The 20,626-nt window shown below is 41.6% G+C and overlaps 1 non-coding gene across 1 annotated transcript; it reads right to left on the bottom strand.

The window, feature by feature from the left end:
* Positions 1 to 240: 240 nt before the first annotated feature.
* On the bottom strand, positions 241 to 348 carry LOC136468142 (small nucleolar RNA R71). The gene has a single exon (XR_010761683.1). It is a non-coding gene; the product is annotated as a small nucleolar RNA R71 (small nucleolar RNA).
* Between the last annotated feature and the right edge of the window lie 20,278 nt (positions 349 to 20,626).

The following is a 20,626-nucleotide window of genomic DNA, read 5'->3' as shown; positions in this document are numbered from 1 at the left end:
CCCCATTTAGCGAAAAGGCACATGAAGATGCTAGTGCTCATCTCTAGAATTTCTTGGAGATTAGCAGCATAATCACCATCACGGACATTGCTTGAAGACATCATACTACTCCACCTATTTCCATTCTCATTAGTGGGAAGGGCGAAGCAGTGGTTCTACAACAACAAAGATAACATTAATACATGGGCAAGATGTTTGAAGGCCTTTCTAGCAAAGTTCTTCCCCATAGGCAAGACCAATGCCTTAAGAGGAAAGATTTCTAATTTCCAATAGCAGAAAGGAGAAACCATTCCAGAAAGCATGGGAACATTTCCAAGAATACATTTCAGATTATCCTCATCATGGGATGAAAGATTGGTTGCTCATGCAAGACTTTTAACATGGATTAACTCAAAAAGCTCATGAACAACTAGATGCTACTGCTAGGAGGATCATTCATGTCACTCATCCTTGAAAAGGCTTAAACTCTTATGGAATAGATAGCCTCTAATCAAGGCTGATCTCAATGCAGTATTCAAGCATGAAATAAGAGCGAAGAAGTACCAGAAGAGATAGTGTGCACTGTCAACCAAGATGGACATACTGTTGAATTGGCTCGAACATCGAGCCAATTACAAGAAGGATCGTTAGGCCATTGAAGATGCTTTTAATTCCCAAAACGTATGTGGAGAATATTTGGGGGTTGATTTCCCTGAATATCAAGAAGATGCAAACATTGTCATCAACAACTCTGCTCCACAACAATAGAGACAAGGATGGAATCAACAACAACAACAGTCAAATTACCAAGGTAAGTGCCCTAGGTAATTATTCCTCTAATCCTAAGAAACCATCCTTGAGATACTTGATCTTAGAGCAAGCTAGGATTAATGAAAATATTTCTAAGAAGGTTGCTTTTAATGATAAGGTCCTAGAAAACATAAACACAAAAATGGATAGTTTTTCTTCTGCCATGAAAGACCAACTTAGCTATAATAAAAAGATAGAATCACAATTAGCCTAGTTGACCGCTGCTCTGCCTATTGCTACTAACCTTGAAATGGTCAACGCCATAACCACAAGAGGTGGCAAGTCTACTCGTGATCTGCCATATCTGACAAGGACAAGTAAGACACAGGCAATAGTGTAGGAGGAGAAGAAGGACTGATGAAGTTGAAGAAGTTAAGGCACAACCACAAGAAATAATGCAAGATTTTCAAGGCACCACCTTCCTACTGTTTCCACACAGAAATTGAAACGCTAAAATGGATGAGCAGTTTGGATGTTTGTAGACATAATTCAAAAGTTATATATCAATATTCCTCTTCTAGATGTTAGATAGGTACCCTACCCATGCGAAGTACCTCAGAGACATCATGAATAACAAAAGACCACTGCCCACCACTGAGGTAATCAAGTTAATGGAGGAGTGTAGTGCAGCCATCCTGAACACATCACCTATCAAGAAGAAGGATCCAAGGATGTCCCACTATTGATTGTTCGATCAGACACCAAAACTTTGAGAATGTGCTAAGCGATCTTGGAGCAAGCGTCAGTGTCATGCCCAAGAAGGTTTTTGACAAGCTCAAGTATTCAACACTCACACCAACATCAATGTGTCTGCAACTCACACCAGTCGGTTTGCTATCCTATAGGAATCAGTCGAGAATATTCTAGTAAAAATAAGAAATTTCTTTGTTCTAGTGGATTTTGTAGTACTTGATATATAGGAAGATATGAAGACACTCCTCATCCTTGGGAGACCCTTCCTGAGTACTACTATCAATAGAATATCATCAGCAATCCTCCGAGGGGTATCCCATGAAGGTAGATTGATCCGCAGAGTGGCATATAATCAAGAACAAGAAGGCAACAGAGACACACGAGTTAGATAGGTTCAGGCCATCAGTTTGACGTAACACCCTACTCTAGTGTTCTGTTGGATTGTATTGGCTATCATATGATATTGCGTGTGATTAGATGCCTTAGGCTAGGCCTAGGATCTATATGGGGATGTCCACTAGGGGACCCCTATCTCTCCTTATATACTCTGGAGGGGTAGGGTTACAAGGAAAGTATCCTATTTGGTACTATACAATGTCTTGCGGTGCACATCGACTAGTGCCATGCACACCTTGATCTTGTGGACTAGGCCATCCCTAGGGGCATAGCCCATGTGACCTGCCATGGGTATCGGGGGTCCTACCCCCCATAGCTAGTCCTCGAGCCTAACAGTTGGTGACGTAGTCACATGGTGCTAGGGTCAGAAAGTAGAAGAAAGGCAAAAGATCAGCCGAGCGTGCAGCCAGTCCATGGGCAGAGCCCTGAATCGAAAAGTGCACAATCACCACAAGGTGAAGTGTGCCCACTTAGTCCCCAAGCCTGATGGAAGATGAAGAATGAATCTTGTAGCAGGGTTAAAGAAAAAGAAGTCTGAAAGTTTGACGACATCGTCTGACATGCTCGTATCAAGACCCCAGACATGCTGCCCAAGATCTGCACCCTAATCCAAATAGCATGGAGCAGCTTGATAGCACACCGATGAGACATAGCAAGATCCAACCACCAATGGAGTCCCCAGTGTAGGTGGCGATGTCCAAGCACCAAGGAGTTCCCGGTGTAGCTGGCGATGCCCAAGAATCGAGGAGTCCTCGGTGTAGCTAGCAATGTCTGAGCACCAAGGAGTCCCTGGCATAGCTGGCAACATTCGAGCACTAGGAGTCCCTAGCGTAGCTAGCGATGTTCGAGCACCAAGGAGTGCCCAGCATAGCAAGCGACGTCCGAGCACCAAGGAGTCCCAAATGTAGCTGGTGATGTCTAGGCACCAAGGAGTCCCCGACGTAGCTATAGATGTCTAAGCACTAAGGAGTCCCAGGCGTGGCTAGCAATGTCTAAGGACCGAGGAGTGTCTGGCGTAGCTAGCGATGTCTGAGCACCGAGGAGTCCCCAGCGTCGCTGGCGATGTCTGAGCACCAAGGGGTCCCCGACATCACTGGCGATGTTCGAGCACCGAGGAGTCCCCAGCATCGCTAGCGATGTCTGAGCACCAAGGAGTCCCTAGCATCATAGGTGATGTCTGAGCACCGAGGAGTCCCTAGCATTGCTAGCGATGTCCGAGCACCAAGGAGTGTCCAGTGTAGCTAGCGATGTCTGAGCACCGACAAGTCCTCGGTGTCGTTGGCGATGTCTGAGCACCTAGGAGTCCCCAGCGTTGCTAGCGATGTCCAAGCACCAAGGAGTCCCCGATGTCACTAGCGATGTCCAAGCACCAAGGAGTCGCTAGTGTTGCTGGCGATGTTCGAGCACTGAGGAGTCCCTGGCATAGCTAGCAATGTCTGAGCTTCGAGGAGTCCCCGGTGTAGCCGGTGATGTGCGAGCACCGAGGAGTCCCTGGCGTAGCTAGCGATATCCGAGCACCATGGAGCCTCCGGTGTTGCTGGTGATGTCTGAGCACCGAGGAGTCCCCGGCGTAGCTAGCGATGTTCACAAGGTGAAGTGTGCCCACTTAGTCCTCGAGCATGAAGAATCCGAGCGCCAAGGAGTAACTGACATAGCTAGCAATGTTTGAGCACCGAGGCGTCTCTAGCGTATCTAGCAATGTTTGAGCACCGAGGAGCCCTAGGCGTAGCTGGTAATGAAGCACGAGCGATGAATAGTATGGTCAACTAGTTGGCGGTGAAGTGAGCATTGAGTAGAAGCGACTGACGAACAGTTTGATCAACTGGTCGGTGATGAAGTCCATGAACCTAGAGGTCCAACCAGTTCATTGGTGGAGAAGTCCGAGCACCAGGTGGTCCGATCACCTAGACAATGATCCTATAATACAAATATGTTGAATGGGTAGTACATGATGTAAAAATATATGAACTCCAGAGAAAAATTAGCAATGGCGATGAAATATCGTATGCAGCTCGATGATCAGTTGGTGTGAAGATGTATTTATATTTAATATAAACCACCAAAATAGTTAGTGTGTAGCTAAGTCTCTAGCCCTAGCTAGCCTATTAACCATAACATGGAGCGCAGAGCCCATGTGCGTGTAGGAAGAACAAAGCGTCGCTAAGGAGCCACTGCCGACCACCCATAACACAGAGGGCAGATGCTCATGCATGTGTAGGGAGGAGCCAGAGACAGGGCCATCTCTAGGGACATCCAAGCATCAACATTACTGTTCAGGGGTTTAGAAAATCGTTTGGAGAGCAAACATGGAGAAAACAACTCGAAGAAATATTATGGTGATATATAGAGATTGGAGAATATTTAGAAGAATATTAAAGTGTGACTTAGCTATAGATAGAAAGTCCAGTCAGTGGTGTATGGCGTTATCTAGTCGGCGAGAGGATGGACATCTCCAACTTGGTCGGTGAATTTGCCCCTTAGGGCATCTTGGTAAGCGGCAGCGGTGTTGGTGAATCCAAAGGGTAGGGCCATAGCCCCTAGAGTTTCCTGACCAGCCTCTAATAGATCTAGATCAGAGGGTGGTCGGCGCTGAACTAGAGTGTCGAAAGCCAATTCGGTGATGGAGAGGCAATCAGCGAGCTTCATACCAACCTGATCGATAGATGCGATCAGATCGTCATTGTTGATCTGCCTCCTCTGGTAGCAAGGAAGCGGGCAGCGAGTTGTCGATGAAGGCGACTCAAAGGTGGTTCTGAGATCGGATCTATAGTCACAAGTGCAGGGGTGATCAGCGTAGAATTGATCTGCACCAGCTTGAGGAGCTCTCCGACTCCATCAGCGTTAATGATCCATGAGATCGATCCAACCGTGAAGATCAGGCTGGGCTATGGGAAAGATGAAGAGCCTGCAGAAAAAGCCATCTTGTTAGATAAGGAAACAGCACGACACCCCTACCTGGCATGCCAACTCTCGATAGAATATCATCGGCAGTCCTCTGAGGGGTATCCCACGAAGGTAGATTGATGGCAGAGAGGCGTGTAATCAAGAACAAGAAGGCAACAGAGATACACGAGTTAGACAGGTTCAGGCCATCAGTATGACGTAATACCCTACTCCTGTATTCTATTGGTTGTATTGGCTATCGTATGATATTGCGTGTGATCAAATGCCTTAGGCTAGGCCTAGGATCTATATGGGGATGTCCACTAGGGGACCCCTGCCTCTCCTTATATACTCTAGAGGGGTAGGGTTACTAGGAAAGTATCCTATTTGGTACTATACAATGTCTTGCGGTGCACGTCGACTAGTGCCAGTGCATGCCTTGATCTTGTGGGCTGGGCCACCCCTAGAGGTGTAGCCCATATGACCTACCATGGGTATCGGGGGGCGTACCCCCATAACTACTAATGCACACATTGATGTTGGAGCCAGAGAAATCAAGTTCCATATCAATGGCAAGGAAGAGCGATTCGCTTTCAAGCAAAGACTAGGAACAATGCTCTAATTTGGAGTGGCAACAGAAGCCAGTACAACCATTAGGGTTTCCATCTCCGGGACCAACTGATGCACCTGAAGAATAAATACAACTGAAGAAGTCTAGTTCGGTGGACTTAAAATCCCGAACCCTCGCCGAGAAGTAAAATCAGTAGTTATCCATACTTACTTTTTACATTGCATTAATTATTTTATCTTAACATATTAAACATTTGCATTTGAAAATAAAAATTCTCATCATGGCATTATAAAATTCAAGCCCCATGCAAATAATATTTATGGAGTAAAAACCCGTAATATATATTTAGCAGTGGAGGCACAAAAATTTAAAAATACCATTCATTCATCTTGTTATATTTCATATTATCATAAAGTATTTTTGCATTAGCATATACATGTGTATATGGTAGAAATACAGGGAGACACATGGACCCACTCAACCACCACCCATCATTCTATCACTTCCATTTCTATCTCCATCTCCACTCAACCACCACTATCACCTCCATCTCCACTCTGAGCCCTTCTAGTCGTATCTCCACCGAAAGAAGCACCAAAGGAGTGGATATATTGCTTAACCACGAAGCAACAGAGCATCAGGAAAATGGGGAGGCCTATTTGGCCATGATGTGGGGCCAGCCAGGCCCCACCACTTGGCCAATCGGCCTGCTGCTCTCCCAGCCTATAAATACCACCCCTCCTACTTGCTATCAGCCACAACCACAGCTGCAATCAAGCATCCCAAATTCAAAATTCTAGTTCTCAATTTCGTAGTTTGAAAATTCACTTAGTAGAAGTGATTTTTGAATTAGGAAAGAAGAGGAAGTTCTAGAGTGAAAGTGTTGCTAAATTTTGAGCAAGAGTGGGAGAAATTAAGAGTAGAAGTGAAGAGAGTAAGTGCTATTAAAATTGAGAGGAAAAATTAATAGAATTAAGGGGACAAGTTCTGCCAAAATCTTGATTAGAAAAATTCATTAGGCAACCTCGAACTGACTGACCCTCGAATGACTGACTCCTAGATGGCTAACTGCTAACTTATTTTTTCCTAACCCGTTCCACGAGTTGTGTTGTACTGTCAGTTTTTATAGGATGATGCACAAGTTGCCAGGCACATTCACTCGCTCATCTTCATCTCGGTCCACCAGGAGTACGTCTTCACAAGCCAGCGCTGACATGTAAATCGACACTCCATCTCCCACTGTTCAGAGCGTTGTTCGGATCATTATCCGTCAAGAAGAACATTCTCCTAGAGGAGAAGCACCTCAAGCTCTAGGACAAGATGGAGAAGGACATCTACAAGCAGTTGAACAATCAGGGGTTCATCCTCACTCCTGCTTATGATCCAGCTCTTTTGTAGTCAATAGGTATGAATACTGAGTTTGAAATCATCTTTAAAACTGTTGGGTGGGAGAATACATGGGAAATTAATGAGTCAGGGTCAAAACTTTTAGCTACTGAATTTATTTGCCCCTTGCAAACCACCAATTATGAAGTCACTTTTAGGTTTTTTGGGAAAGAATTTTCTATTCCCTAGAAGAATTTTAGTGAGCTTCTAGGATTCCTCAATGTGTAGTGGATGTAGACACCGCTATACAAGATTTTGATAGGACGAAATGTTGGAGAGAAATATCTAAAGAACTTACTTGTTACTAGTCCTTATACAAATAAAATTCATCACGCTACCTTGCGCTTTATGCATAAGTGGCTAGGATTTTCTTTATTTCCTAGAAATGATTTTTCGCACTGTAAGGAATGATGAACTTAAGCTACTCTATGCCATGATTAAGAGAAGGAAGGTTTCACCTGTCAAATTTATGATGAAACAATTGAAAGAAATTCCTAAACTTAAGGGAGATGTTGGGTGTACCTCTTTGGTTACCCACATAGCAAAATTTTGGGTCTTCTAATAATGCTTCTATTGCTTACACCGATGACATTCCCCGTTGGATTATTGATTATGAATATTTTGTCCAAGCTCACATGCTGAAGACGAAAAAATATGGGAAACTTGTCATGATGTATATGGATTATACAAATGAAATCCTGTTACCAGACCAAAACCTTGGTTAGTATGAGGTGCAATCTTTTGTCTTTGATTTATAGGTGAAGGAGGCATTGCCTCACTAGAGCACTTCTGCAAGATTGACTCGCAACCCACATCCTAAATAGCTTGGCAATCATTTGATTCTAGAGGGACTGGCTAGGACCAGCCGAGATCTTCCCGCATGCACCAGCCCAAGCATGCTAGTTGGGAGCAACCTGCTCCTTAGCACTCTGAGAGCCCCTAGCATTAGGGCTCAAGTGCGTAATGGCAGGATGACAACTTTGACTAGTATTAGTAGCAAGCAATATGAAGAAGTCTCAAGTGGCCATCAGGGAAGACTGTGTATCCTTCTCTACATATGGTTACCATGATTAGCCCATGGGCTACCATGAGCAGCAGATGGAGCACCCTTGCCTCAACACTAGGCTGACAACTATCGAAGAGATGCAACAAGACATCCAGAACACTGGTTCACCAGCACTCCCAGTGTAAGCAGAAATGGGAGAACAGCATCACCAACATCCAGTAACATTAGCAGCAGGAGAACAAGAATTGGCACTACCTATTCTAGGGTCTCAACATCGACTCGCCATTTTGATCGACCGACCACAACAACACCCAGCTTGGGGGAGGAGGATTCCCCAGCATCTAAGGTAAGTTTTCTTTTCTTTTCTAGTATTTTATTTCTTTATTTCGAAGCTTGTTATATATTATTGTTAAAAAATGCATAACTAGGAAAACAAAATAAAAATTTGTCTTTATGTTTTATATTAGTAGGTGTGATCTAAAAAATGAATGATGAAAACCAAATAAAAAGAGTGTATAAAGTTTGCTTTAAATTTCTATTTTTAAGAGCCAATAAATAAAAAGAACTCGAAGACAATGATTCACAATGGAAAATGATGAATAATAGCTCTTTATAATTCCTTGCAAGTACCTAGTTTTTAGCATTGAATTCTCTCAAGTTTTGGATATGACTGTTTTGACATGAGAATTTGCTCTGAACTTGAAACTCGTGGGTAGCAATGCTTGATCTAAGTCTAGGTAATTGATCGATATGATATGAGAAGGTCTAAACTACTATTTATCTTGTTCCAAGTGATACTAAAATTCTAGAGATTTCCTTTGAAAACATAAAAATGCAACATGATGAGTTCTTGTATGACAAAGCTTGAATTCCTACTAGAGCCAAACATGATATTTAGGCTAGGAAAACTTTCACTCGTATATGCTACTTGTTTTACATTGAGTTTGGTCAAGCTTTGTTGATCTTATGAGAGGTTTGTCATGCTCTTAAAATCAAGATCATGTACACACCACCCACATATGCATTACTCCTACACTCAGGGTAGGCGCAAGAACATGCTTTTCATCTAGATCTACCCTGAAAATGTTATTCTTGATAGGTTTTCTACCAAATAAATGCTCCAAGTTCTTGTTAATATATGTCAAAAGTTTTGTTGCAGAGGAGAGGCATGGGGTATGCAAAAGTTATTCATAAAAATAAGTTGAAAAAATGGACAAGTGTCCAAAATATTTAATAACAATGGGTACTTAGATGCCCGCCTAGAAAAAAGAGAGATGAATAAGATAGCCCATGTTTTCTTGCAAATGTTTTCAAGTTACAAAAGAGAGCAAACTTTTCAAGGAGCACAGTAGAATTAGGCTAGCTACTATATATTCCACACACATGCACATCTTGATTTGATTGTCTGACTCAACTCTATTTGGATCCATTGTTTGACTTTACAATATATGTATTGCAAGTATGCTCTTTCATGTTATCACCATTCCTATGAGCTCCACATAAGCCTTAGTTGTAGAAAGAGAAAGGCATAACATTATTATTGCCTTGGTATGGATCCACAAATACCACATATGTTGAGAGTGTCATACAATGGAATCTCTGAGTTTTATTTGAAAAATTTACAAAAACTCTAGAATAATGGTTGAACAAAGAACTTGAGACATAGTGCTTGACTTGATCATTCTGTCTTTCAATTGCTCAAGATCCAAGTGAAGGCTACAAGCCCCATTGTTGAAGGTAATATGCGTAAGTTTGAAAGACAGATCGGTTTGTTCTAATCTAGAGGAGAATTCTTGTTTGAACGCATGTGTACTTTTGAGGAGTTGCTACAATGTTTTCAAAAATTCTAAGACTCCTGATCCATTGTTAAGTTTGGCATTGCTTAGGGACGAGCAAAGGTTAAGCTTGGGGGAGTTTGTTGATAGTCGTTACCATCCATCATAAACCATCAATATAACTTGAAATCTTCCATGAAAATGATCACCAACATAGACTTAGGGGTTTAAACTGACAATTTCGACGAGTTTTGGTGAATCAGTGTTTTCAGTGGGGTTTACTTAGAGAACCATCAAGGAGCATCAAAATATCAAAGTAAATCATGCTTATCCCATAGCGAAAACTACACTAGAAGTGTGGTAGAACCGACCAATTTATAAGAGCACAAGTAAAATAGCAACCACTGAAGCAATCGCACCATCATACTTGAGCCCTCTATAAACCCAGTAGTCCGTCGAGTATCACGTAGGATCCTGAATAAGCCAACACACAACCAAGATCGTACATGATTCAACATACCAGCCACATGTTACATAAGTTCACAAGTAGTTCAACATACATCGGAGTACAAAAGAGTTATTACAATGCCAAGTTCGAATACAGTAGTAGCGGAAGCAAAGATAGTTTTTAAACTAACATCTCACGCCATTGTTCAAACACTTGCCAGTTTATGATCACATCCCACAAAAGCATCATAGATTAGATATATAGAAGCTCCTTGCCCATGGCCTACTCCTCATCCATGGCAAGACAGAAGCAGTTCTTACAATACCCATGTTAGACGGTGTTATCTGCAACAAGTGGGAAATAAACCCTGAGTACAAGAAGGTACTCAGCTAGTCTTACCCATCATAAACCAAAATAAAATGACTCCAAGGATCATGCAAGGCATTATAAGTGGAGCTAGCTTGACAACATTTTTGCATAAAACGCACTTGTTGAGCTACACATTTTATAATTCGATCATCAAGTTAATTATAGCTATTCATCTCTAGATTAGCAACTAACCTTGCCCAACTTGTGACATAGAATTAGGTAGCATAACAATAATAACCATAGCCAAGTGTAACATTTCCATGTTCAGTCATAACCATCACATTCCATAGTCCAATTACTACGATGAAGAAGCTCCATCAAGTTTCTCACTATTCGGGAGAGATGGCGATTCGAATCGATTGCAACTAGCTAGGCATTTATTCCTAACACAAACCTAGACATACCTGCGCCAAGGTAGTCTTAGGTCACCTTTGGTACAACTCAGGTACACATTTTGTGGGTCCGATCAGCACTGCACCCTTAGGGACACTACCGGATGCTAGGTCGATCAAGACATTAACCTTCGCTTGGCCTCACACTGGTTCCCTGCACATCCTTACTACCTCAAGAGTGTGCACTTTTACTTAACGGGTCCTAGCCTGAGTTGAGCTACTCGGCTTCACGGTCGGAACGAGTTATCCGGCTAGCTAAATGAGAGGCATGCGTTCAAAATGACAACAGGGCCTCCAACGATGCGGTCCTCAATTGGCACAGATGGAATCACATGAGTCAACATACACATAGACTCTGCTCGACCTCCATTTACATTATCCCATGGTTTTTCCCACGATAGCAAACAAAGCCAACTGTGCTCTGGTATCCACCTATATCTCACAAGTGATAGGAAATCACCTGACTTCTACCAGTCTAAGTATGGCTAAGCATATATTCGATCCTAGACCTACACAGTGTTTAAGGTATATTTTTGGACAAGGAAGTTATATGTATCAAGTGTTCCCAATCAACTCCTATAACCTAATGCATCAAACATAAAGGACGCAAGTGATATTTGTAAAAACATAGGTGGCTTAGAATGCTCTGGGGCTTGGCTTTCAGGAAAGAGGTGGGCCTATGGTCAGGGTACTCTGGTAGTTCTTCTGGAGCCTGCTCCTCACTTTTAGGAGCTACCTACTATGGTGCCTCCTGATTCTCCTCCTCTTTGTCCTCGAACTCCAAGAGGGTGATTCTTTCAGGCGATCCTATATGTATGAGCACGGAATGAGATATCATGGATGCATAGATAATGAAATGGATGATATGATATGATGAAATGCATAATCATAAGTGTTTTTAACAGCTGAGGCATTAGGATGATGTCAAGATTAACTTTGTTTTACTGAGTAGGTGCATATATCCTTTCTAGTAATTAAACAAACTCCTATTTAAAACATTTTTCTGGACTACAAGACAACAGCCACTTGTTTTGACCATAACTAGAGTTTTACACATCCAATTAACCTGATCTAGGACTTTCTGGAAAGCTTATAAAATTGTCTATAACTCTATTATTGACAAGTTCCACTAGAAAAGATCATTCTCATCACGAGATTGTCACCACAACAGAAACTACACATGCAGCCATCTAGTTGAATTATAGACTAATAATTAACTAGCTGCCTATAACCAATTAATCCTGAGCACAACTACTAACATCCACAGATCATATGTATCACAAGCACTATAGAAAATATCATTGTTAAGCCCAATTAATTTATTTATACCTCTTTATTAATTTCCTTATATAATAGGGTGATATAAAGGATAATTATTTCCGGTGCACAATAAATTCTAAGAAAATTACAGTGGCTTACACATGACCCCAATAGTTTACTGCATAAATTTCATGCCATTTGGATAAGCATAGCCACCTCTACAAAAAATAATAATTTGCATAGGCTTATTTTAGCAAAAATAGTCTAGCCAAGTGAAAAGTGTCAAACAACAAATTTCATATTTTTCTTACTTTTATCCTAGCATAAGAATATTGTGTAAAAATTTTCATGATCATAAGTTACGTATATTTACCCCTATTAATTTTAGCAGAAACTAGCAAATTAATCAAGGTTAAATAGTTAAACCATATTTCATATTTTTATCAAATAGTACCCTTCATGATGAATCCAACAAAATTTGGTTCACCAAATTTGGACATTCCTAGCTCTAGTTATGAATTTTTGAACCTTGCTACAAAATCTAGAAAATAAATAAAGAAAACAATCAAAAACCCTGACTGACAGCTGGGACCCCATGGGTCAACGGGCCCACGCTTTAGCGAGATAGGAGCAGACGACGGCGCTGACCAGATGGATCTCAGCGAGAGCGAGCTTGTCGACTGTAGAGTCTTCACCATCGTGACCTACTCGACATCCGACGTCGACTGGTGCCCTTGGTTGGCTCAGCAGCTCGTCGGAGCTACCTCTCTAGCGGCCATGGTGTCTCGACGGCGGCGCACGATGGTGCACTCGCTGTCTTCGGTGACGACGTGCCCAAGTAAGCATGGCTATGGCTTCCATGGACTCTAGCAGAGCTTTAGGGCTAGGTCTATGCTACGGCGAAGTGGCAGTGAGCTCTGGCCACGTGCGTGGTGGCACAGCGGCGCGAGCGCGATGATGGTGAGGTCACCGTTCCGACGAGACAACTACTGAAGGCAAGTCTCCATCTTCGGGGAAAGTGCTAAAGCTCTAGGCAACACAGTAACAATTACTAGAGGGAGCTAAGGGTGGTCGTTGAGGATGGCAGCGGCAAGCTCGTGCTCGCGACCAGGGTGGATGCGCATAGCACGATCACACATTCCCGCGTGATGGCGGCGGGAGAGGTTAAACTGGCTTCGGGCTTAGCATCTAGAGCCTATGACGTTGATAGACCAAATGAGAGGAAGGTAGGAGGAGTAGTGGTGATGGCTGGCCATGGGCGAGCTTGAGCTCAGCGGCGCACCATGGCCATGGCGGCAGAGATAATGGCTCGAGGGCCCTCACCTTGTCATGAGAGGTGACAATGGTGGGTCATAGAGGTAGAGGAGATGGTGGTGAAGCTATGGGCGAGATTGATTGGTTCATGGTGCGGCGTGGACAGCGTGCGAGCACGGTGGAGGCATGTGGCGATGGCGACGGTGGCCTGGCTCGGCTCTAGCGTGCGTGAGCGAGAGAGGAGAGCGAGAGAGTGAATGAGCACGTGAGAGGAAGGGCGATCGAGTGCTTGCCTTTATGGCATGGCAGGGTGGGCCAACGCTGGCATACGACCACCACACGATGTGAGCGGCCTACATGGGTCGGCCATGACATTGTGTGGGGCGCTTGTTCAGGCCGGGTGAACCCAAATGAAACCCAATCTTGGAGCCTCTAGATCTCCTAAACCATGGGGAGTTAGCAAAAACTCCATTACTAAGAATTGTAGAGCTATAGGAGATCTACAGCTTTGCTTTACAAAGTTTTGCCTAATTCAGCATAGTTTTCAAATTGCAATGCTCCCAAGTTAGGTACATGAAAACTGGAAACCAATTAGACTTAGAAAAATTTCTTAAGTCCCTAAACAACATTTGATTGCTACTTTGGAGTTGTTTTTTACTATGTTAGGCACTGAAATAGCTTATGACCCTTAAATAAAGTTTGTTACCATGTCAAGAACTACAACTTTTATTAAGGGTGCACTGCCATGCAAACACTCTATGCTATAGTTCAACTCTAGTCAAAGTAGTATCATGAAAAATGAAGTTTTGAGTAAACTAGGACTTTAAGCAAATTTGGCCCATGTCATGAATACAAATATTATTCCATGTTCCATCCTAGATGTGTCTAAGGTGTTTTTGTGACCTCACGACCATCTCTTGCATTGGTCACACATGATCACAAGCCTATGCATGCATATATTCAACATTACATGTGATAAAGATAAGGTGAATGAAATGAAACTTCATACGCTCATGCTCATGAATGCTTGGATGATGCTTGTGCTCATGAAATGCAAGTGCCAAATGCAATGTTTAACACTAGGGTGTTATAGCCCCTCCCCCCTTATAGAAATCTCATCCTAAGATTTGAATGACCTACCATTCTTCATAAAAGACAAGGTAAACCTCTCGTAGATAATCCTCTCATTCCCATGTAGCATCTTGTTCACTATGGTTATTCCACACCACTTTGTAGAACTTGATGACCTTGCTCCAGATTACTCTTTCCATTTCTTTCAAAACTCGTATTGGTTTCTCTTCATAAGTCAAGTCCGATTGGAGCTTAATATTGGTTGGCTCAATAGCTTCATTAGGGACGCGAAGACACCTTCTCAGCTGAGAAACATGAAAGACATTGAATATGGCTCGCATCTCTGGAGGTAATTGTAGCTTGTAAGCCACCCTTCCACTTCGCTAAATGATCTTGTATGTGCCTACATACCTAGTTGCTAGTTTTCTTTTTACCCCAAACCATTACACCTTTTTCATGGGTGATACCTTAACATATACATAGTCACCTACCTCAAATTTGATAGGCCTTCTTCTTTTGTTAGCATAGCTCTTTTGCCTAGACTGAGTGGCTTCAATATGTTGATGGATAATACGCACTTGCTCTTCAGCTTCTTTGACAAAATCAGTGCCATAGTACCTCCTTTCCCTGGTGACAAGGAAGTCATGTTGTTCCACTGTGTATGGTTTGATGTCCTTGCAGCTAGTAGTAGCAGATCGAGAGGGTACAATAAGGATAAATATGGGGTCATCGATATTGATATCACTCGGTTTAGGTATTCAGATGAACCTTACATCCTGAGCACACAAGTTGAGCAAGTCTTTTATGCGAGAAACATAAAGAAACCAGATTGGTGCACTGTCCTTAGAGTGCAGCCTAGAAATCTCTTTGCCATGCCTGAAGCAGAAGGCATTAACAATATGGGCGAGCTCGATCTAGACTCAGTTGTTGTAGGAATGGAAGATATGAATGTTCAACAACAAAATGAAGATGTCATAGCTTGGAATAGGTCTGGCCTTGATGGGGCTACTATTGATGCTTCTATTATTGAGCATGCTATTGCAACAGCCATGCCTGAACCTGAGCACGATGACCTGTTTGATGAAGACGAAGACCCAGATGATACCCATGCATTTGTCGATGAGGTCGTTATATTTACAAGGCAATGGGCCCCACTAATTGGAGTAAATAGTTGGAAGGATATAAAGGAAGAAGTCAAACTAGAAATTGCAGAAGAGGTACTGGTATGATGTGTACTATTTTTTGTTAAGGAACATTGCTGTTGCCCTTTTACTGTCCAAAAAAGTGAGTGTACAGATGTAGAAATTGTGATGTTGACATGTTGATTTATGCTAATGTCAGTGTACTAACCTAATGAATTTATCCCTCAGATGCTATTAGATTTCTTTTCTTGATTGTTTCTTTCCTCATGTTACTTCATGCCCAGCCATTGTGCCTTTTAGTTTAGATTTCAGCTGAAAGCATATTCTGTAAACCCTTCCCATTGTATACAGAAAAAGGCATGTTGAGTTAACCTCTCAAAGGAGAGCTATTTCTATGACTTTAGGATAGTGTTTGATCATTTATTTGACAAATTGGATGTGTGAATCAAAGTGGATGATTTAGCTTTGTCATGTAGTATGTTTCATTAAATAAGTTTATTTTAGGCTCTCCAACTAGGATTTGTACTGTTGCACTAGATGATTAGTACTGTTGCACTAGCATGAATTTTTTTAATTTTTATGATTTATTTTTTCTACACGCCACCTTAGCGTTAGCACAAGCATTATACTAGTTCTGATAAAACATTTCATTGCTTTTTAATTGTAAACAGCTTAGGTGGAACTTCATCAACATTGATGATGTGGATAAAAGAAAAGAGAAAATATGGAAAATTACCAAGGAGCGGTACAGAGGATGGCGATCTGATCTGAGTGCCACATACAAGGCTTATAATAGTTATGGTGAGAGGATACGAAATAAACCCAAAGAAATACACCTTTTTGAGTGGCACTACTTGTAGTTGTATTTTGGATCTGATAAATTCGAGGTCAGTGCTAGTAAAATCTACTTTGTCAAACAAAATTGATGGACCAAAGTTGCATTGTTACATACCACTTGTTCTCATTCTGCAGAAACTTAGCAGCCAGAACTCCTCCAACCATCAGCAGCAAAGAACCAAGCATGTGATGGGTTCAAAGAACTTCTCACAATGTAGCTTTGAGCTGGTAATCATTAGATACACTAATCTAGTCCTTCCCTTGTATGATGCAATACTTGTGTGCTGAATTTTTTGGCATCCTAGAGAGACCAAGAAACCGGTGAAGAGCCAAGTGATCTTCTTCTTTGGAGGACCACTCACACAAAACATGGCGCATGGTCAAATCCTGTATCAGCTTCAGTATATGTAAGTAAATGTTTCGTCAACCTTTTTTATAGTTGCTGGTAGTGTCAAGCAACTATTTACAGGTTCGGTTATTTAATTTAGGAAAATGCAACCATGAAAATTGGTGAGATTGGATTAGAACCTGATAGACCAGCACTTACAACTGTTGAGGAGATCATGATTTTCCAGTCATGCTACAAAGAAACAACACAAATCAAATCATCCAAATTACATGGGCATGGATATTTGGCTATGTATCGAACTCACAGAGAACTTATGAAAGAGAACCTTGAAGTACATGCACGTGCTCAAGCTGCAGCTAGGGAGAAGAGCATTGCTTTAGAAGCGGAGGTTGACATGCTCAAAGAACAGATTGCGCAAGAAGCTACAGAAAGGGAAAGGGAGAAAGAAGAAAATAGGAGGAGGATGCAAGAGGAGCTGGAAAATGCTAAGATAAACTTAAGAGAAGAAATGAAGCAAGAATTTCTTAATATGCTATCGTAGCACAAAGGAGCTAAGATTATGGTATTAGAATAATTTTTTATCCTTTGTACTCTTGATAATCTTATGATTGTGATGCCTAATGATATGACCACGTCATCAACCAACATATTACAACCTCCAATTCAAGTAACACCAACTCAAGTATCACCTACATCGACACCAGCCCAAGCCTTTGGTGGCCCAATTACATGTAGTCGAGCAAAGAAGCTACAACAAGAGGTGACCGCGCTACTTTATGAAGTTCAATTTAATATTAATGAGAATTATATACTGTCTAAGTCATGCATGTTGTTGTTGCTCAGGTTCACTAAAGAGTATGGCAAGAACACACAAGGTGATGACCACAGAGAAGAACCACACTCGAACCAGACCAGTCCTGCAGAGCAGTCGGAAAGAAATATTCATAACTTTTGATTTCCAGAAGCTATGAAGATGAATGAGCACATTTTGGAAAGATTATTGAGTCTACTTTCCAATAATGCTAATGCCGAGCAGTTCCGAGCAGTAACTAATGAAATCCGACCAGCTTAGTGCATACTGGTCAGACCGCTCGAAACTGACAGTACTATCAAGAAGAAAATATCATAACTTTTTATTCCCGAAGGCTATGGAGGTCCATGAGGACTTTTTGGAAAGCTTGTGAAGTCTAGTTTCTAATGCTTCAAGACCGACCAAAGCTGACCAGTTTTAGTGCAGATCCGACCAGCTTTAGTGCAGACTGCTCAGAGGGTTAACAGTCTTCTTAGGACATGATATTGGTACAACTTCTCATATTAAACTGTACCATTCTACAATGTTTCGTGGTGCATGCTATACATGGTGTGAAACCTTATCAAGTTAGCTTTCCAACGCAACCAACCACACGTCTTTTGGATTTTCCAAGATGGAGTTATTACCAAAACATTGAAGACTGCGCAGAAGACCAATAGCCACGCGGAAACTGCTCAGAAACCCATTTCGTGGAAGTCTGTTCACATAGCCTACCCTTTCGTTTTCTTTTCGTGTTTATACCTATCTAGGAGGGCTGTTCCTAGTATAAATATCTATGTACTCCTAAGCAAAAAAAGACTTTTGATAATCGAAATACAGAACCCCCCCTTTGTTCAGCTGTGTGCTAACAAATATTGAGAGTGATCTCTACCCATTTGCTCTTGTGATTTCCTTCGCGGGATTTACAGAAGCGGCGGCTTCATCCGCTCCCAATTGGTGCTCCTACTCCCTTCAAGGTTTGCCTTGATTGATTGTAGGTTGTGTTGGTTGGTTCTTTGAGAGTGTGGTTGGGCGAATCCTCAATTTAGGTTGCCGGTTAAAGATGGTGGTTGGCTTCGAGTTTTATTTGCCAGGTTGCACTAGTTATCGCTGCCTGCAGCAAGTTATCCGGCTGTTCTTCAGCTAGTTATCTGGTGATTGATCCTACGTCGTGAAGATCGGGACCTTGTATCGTATCATCTGGTATCAAAGCTTTCGTTACCACGGTAGGATTCTTTACCCTTAGCTACATATATTTTGTGTTTGTCCTATCCACTAAAAAGCCACAAAAATATTTGCCATAGCCCTTTGTTTCAATATGTTATTTTAGTGAGTTTTTGTTAAGTTTCAGTCCATTAGAGTCTTGTTTTAGTTGCTGATCATTTTTTCCTTCGCGTGTCCTTTGTGCCTCTTTCATATATCTGAAAATTCCCACAAAAAAATCTAAAACCCATATCATCTCCTTCGCGTAAACTTTGATCCTGTCAAATTATAGCTACTGGTTACTTTTGTTTCTATCATAAAGTGTGCAAGTGTTATATCTGGTCCCTGTATTTAGTTCTATAAAGAAAGTGCAAAAAAAAGAGAATTGAGAAAAGTTGTGAAAGAAAAGTTGAAGATCAGTTGGTTTATGTGCACAAGTGCTGAAAGTTTTTCATATCAAGTGAGTAACCAGTTTGCTATCTTTGTTTGGTGCAAATTTTGGTTGGGTCTGATCGCAACACTTGCATCCCAATCATACTCGTTGTTTGCATCAAATCCGAAATCTCTTTGCGCGTGTGTTTGATCTATTTACATCATTCATATCCTGTGGTCAGCACTAGGCAGAGAACTTCTAGTTTGGATTGTTATTTAACTTTACAACAACTAGATTTCAGATTGCATTCCTTGTGTATCACTCCCTACCAAGCTCCACATACAAGCCATCGTAATCGGTACTCTCTGGTCTTGTATTCGCCTAGCCATCACTTTCGTTACCATCACACACTATTTTTTTTCCTGTAACCCGCAGGGACTTCATAAGAGCTTCCGTTGGTCAGAGAGGTGAGGTTGTGAGAGCTCCACATATTATCCTATACCACATATAAGCTTGCTATTTTGTATATATATTAACCATGACAGGTCGAAGATATACCAAGCTTCCTTTCAATGGAAGTACTGATCCGGAGGAATTTCTTGATTGGTAAGAGCAAATGGAGATTGAACTTGAAGTCCAAGAATTTTCTGAAACCAAGAAGATATCACGAGCCATACTTGAATTTGAAGATTATGCTCTTGATTGGTGGAAACAATATCCACATAAGCGTCTCATCAAGAATTGGGAAGATTTGTAGAAGGCCATGAGAAAGGAATTTATTTCAAGAAAATATGGAATGATTTTGCTTCGTCGTTTGGAACATGTGAAGCAAGGTAGTAAATCTGTCCAAGCATATTATGATAAGCTAAATTCTTCCTTACATCGAGCAAATGTGATTGATGACATGAATGCAATGACATACTTCAAGAGAGGCCTTAATCCTAATATTGTTGCTGCTATTGAGAGGAAATCTTTTAGAGGCATGCAAGATCTTTTGAGTTGTGCAATTAGAGAAGAGAAGAAAATTATGAAGGTGCAGCAAGACAAGATCACAAGGTGCACTAATTTGTGCAAAGACAGATGTGCTAAGCTGCAGCCCAATGTATCCTCTATTGCTAGAGAGAAGCAAGCATCAACTGCATGCAAGAAGAGAGGACATGTCCCAAAAGTTTCTTCAGTTGATTCTAGTGCTAAAAGAAGTGAACATCAGCAATGCAACTCCAAGAAGAACTCTATTGAGCAGCAAGAAGACAACATTGTGCCTCAAGTTGATAAGAGAAATGATGAGGTGTGTAACGTTACTATGGATCATAATGTTACACCAACTCCTGAGAGAGTTGCTATCCCAAAGTGTCCATTACGGTCTGAAATTGAGAAGAAGGATGCATCTATTGTGATATCTAGTGGAAGTGACAAACCCGTCCAAGATGAAGTTTATCATGCTCCAACAAATCCAAAGATGCAAATATGTGTTATATCACCAATTGTGGAACATGACAAATTATTGGACAGTTGTGCTGAAATTATGTGCTCCAATATGCCACCTAATGTTCAGATTGAAGGCAAGATCAATGCACATGAATCCACTTCAACCAATGCAAATTCAATGTCTTTTGAGAAGTCAAAAGATGGTTGTTGT

This window comes from Miscanthus floridulus, chromosome 7 (assembly GCF_019320115.1).
Source record: "Miscanthus floridulus cultivar M001 chromosome 7, ASM1932011v1, whole genome shotgun sequence".
NCBI classification, from domain to species: Eukaryota; Viridiplantae; Streptophyta; class Magnoliopsida; order Poales; family Poaceae; genus Miscanthus; species Miscanthus floridulus.
The sequence above is the reverse complement of the archived record's forward strand: the minus strand, read 5'-3'. Positions and strand labels throughout refer to the sequence as shown.